A 2,957-nucleotide genomic window follows, 5' to 3' on the forward strand; every position below is an offset into this window, starting at 1 on the left:
TATTTAAACTTGTGACAAAGTAGCCATCTTGCTCATGACTGTTCTAAATTCCGTTACCAAGCATCCTCCCAACTAAACTTCTGGGTGGCAAGGCTTGCAAACTCCTGCAACCCATTGCAACACTTTCAAATCTGACACATACTCATGTGGGTTTAGTTTCCTTATTTATTTGTTTTGTGTTTGGCTTTTAATTGTTGTTGTTGTTGCTCTGAGACAAACTTCACTATTTAACCTTTGGCTAACCTAGAACTCAATGCATACTCAAATACATGCTCACAGTAGTGAATACACTGAAAGAAATACACAAACACAGACATTAAAAACACACCGGCTGGAGAGTTGGCTCAGTGGTTAAGAGCACTGACTGCTCTTCCAAAGGTCCTGAGCTCAAATCCCAGCAAACACATGGTGGCTCACAGCCATCTGTGATGACAATCTGATGCCCTCTTCTGGAGTGCTTGAACAGCTATAGTGTACTTTCATATAATAAATAAATAAATCTTTAAAAAACAAACAAACAAACAACCCCCCCTATAATATATCCATACATAAACAGCTGCATGTAGATACACACACCTGAAGAGTCAATCAAGGCAACAGTGGAATCCAGACTTTCCAGCTCAGTAGTTTTGATTTCACAAGAGAATGTCTGATTCAATTAACCAACAGTAGGAAAAATGAATCTTGACCAGGATTAAGTGGGTGGAAACTCAATGGACCAATGAGAAAGAAGGTTGTGGAAGAAAGGTGGAGCTACATGGAGCAGGGAGGGAAAAGGTGGATAAAATGGTCCAAGGATGCCAAGCAGGATGTCAGAGTCCTGAACCTTGGAGTCACTGTGTGGACCTGCTGGGGATAGAATCCCTTTACCTGCATAAGGAGGCTTCTTGCATGCTGGTCTAGCCTTATCACCATCCAGGTACAACTTCATTTCTAATTTACAATGTTTAAATATGATTGACTTCAGTTTTAATGAGGAATGGGATTCCATGGGAATTTCTGAAGTTGAAAGATAGGAACAAGCTTGGCGTAAACTCCCCATCCTTCTGGTTCCATGCAGTTTTCTAGATTGAATCTGGAATTTCAGTTAGGATCTTTTCTATATCTTAAGTCCTTCTGCAGTCTCTTAAATTATGTTATTAAAACAGATTATGGTCTTACAATTGTATAAACTGGAATTTTTTCTTACCCATCCCTTACAAATTGTGCTGGGGAAACCTTCAGGCACACAAGCCCAAAGTTCTTGCTATTGGGTTATGTCCCTGGAGCCATAGATGGCCAGGGAACCAAGACCGTAGGCAAGAGGTTGATTCAGCCTTGTCCAGGTAATTAGACATTGTGTACGATATATATGTGTATGTTTACATATGTATACATGTATGTATGAATAAATGTATACAGCAGCCACACCTTGAAACTAGAATTAATGTTCTGTGTGCAAAATATTACTCTCAAGGCAAGACATCGCTATAAGAAGACACCTCATCACTACATGAAATTAAACAAACTGAAATAGATGAGGCCAGGCAGTGGTGGCTCACACCTTTAATCCCAGCACTTGGGAGGCAGAGGCAGGCAGATTTCTGAGTTCGAGGCCAGCCTGGTCTACAGAGTGAGTTCCAGGACAGCCAGGGCTATACAGAGAAATCCTGTCTCAAAAAAAAAAAAAAAATGAAATAGATAACCTGGAATTATTGCTGAATGGTAGAGCACTCGTGTAGTGGAAACAAACCCCAATACAGAATAACTTCAATGAAGACATTTTAAATTGTATTTTACTTGATTTTCCCTAACCTGAACTATCATGAAATATTCTTAGATGAGACTGGTCTGAAATCCTCCCAACTTTTCCTCCAAAGAGCTTAAATTATGTATTCTTATAGGCTTGTGTGGCATCTATGCAGAGTTCTAAAAGCATAGTGCACTAGGCAAGCAGAGTAGACAGGAAAAAGAAAAAGAAAACCCAACACTGCTAATATCAGGAAGAAGCATGGTGTTTTGGAGCAAGCCTGGGCTACGTAATGACTTCCATTCAAGACTGGAAGGAAGCCAGGCGGTGATGCCTCACACCTTTAATCCCAGCACTTGGGAGGCAGAGGCAGGCAGATTTCTGAGTTCCAGGCCAGCCTGGTCTACAGAGTGAGTTCCAGGACAGCCAGGGCTACACAGAGAAACCCTGTCTCAAAAAACCAAAAAAAAAAAAAAAAAAAAAAAAAAAAAAAAAAAAAAAAAAAAAAAAAAAAAAGACTGGAAGGAGAGCCAATTCCAAGGAACCCTCTTTTGTAGGCAATACCATATTTTAAAGTATAAACAAAAACTTAGAAGCATTGATAGATATATTGTCTCATCTCTTTGTCTGGACCCCAACTGTCATGGGAAAGTCTCCCTTATTTTGCCTATGTACACTTGAATTCTCCTCTAAGACTCACATGAGCAGGTGCTCTCACACAGCATCATGGCATTCCAAACACTCTGGGGAAAGTCCCACATTTTACTTAGGTTTTGCATTTTAGATGTGTTATGATTGTGTATCGAGGTGGCCATGAATTTTATCTCATTTCCCAAATCAATATATTATAGCCCAGCTTGCTATAGAAATAGGCATCTCAAAGGTTCTCCTTAGCCCTTCCCAGGAGGGATCAGTCTGTTGAAAGGACAATTAGGCTGGTTGGGTCTGTGACATCAGTACTGTATTTATTTAAGTGCCTGCAAAGTTGTTCAGTATCTTTTTTCCTGATACAAGGTTCTGGCCAGAGTATATGCTCCTGAATAACCTTTCTTACTAGGCATGAGATTAAGAGGAGCAGGGGTTGGTATCCCATGGCACAGTGGTTAACTTTTTCCTCTGTGGGTGCTTACAAGAGAATCCACATGCTAAGAGTGATGAGCTTTTGGCTTGGAGACCACAAGATTGGATAACTGCAGACTGAGTTCTCCATTATTGCCAGAGCATGGGC

General features: G+C 40.5%; 1 protein-coding gene across 1 annotated transcript in view; it reads left to right on the forward strand.

Annotated features, from left to right (window-relative positions):
- LOC116095737 (PRAME family member 12-like) overlaps window positions 1–2,957 on the forward strand; it is a 54,569-nt gene that overhangs the window by 8,255 nt on the left and 43,357 nt on the right. The gene's annotated exons all lie outside the window — the stretch shown is intronic.

The sequence above is a fragment of the Mastomys coucha genome, unplaced genomic scaffold (genome assembly GCF_008632895.1).
Source record: "Mastomys coucha isolate ucsf_1 unplaced genomic scaffold, UCSF_Mcou_1 pScaffold18, whole genome shotgun sequence".
Lineage (NCBI taxonomy): Eukaryota > Metazoa > Chordata > Mammalia > Rodentia > Muridae > Mastomys > Mastomys coucha.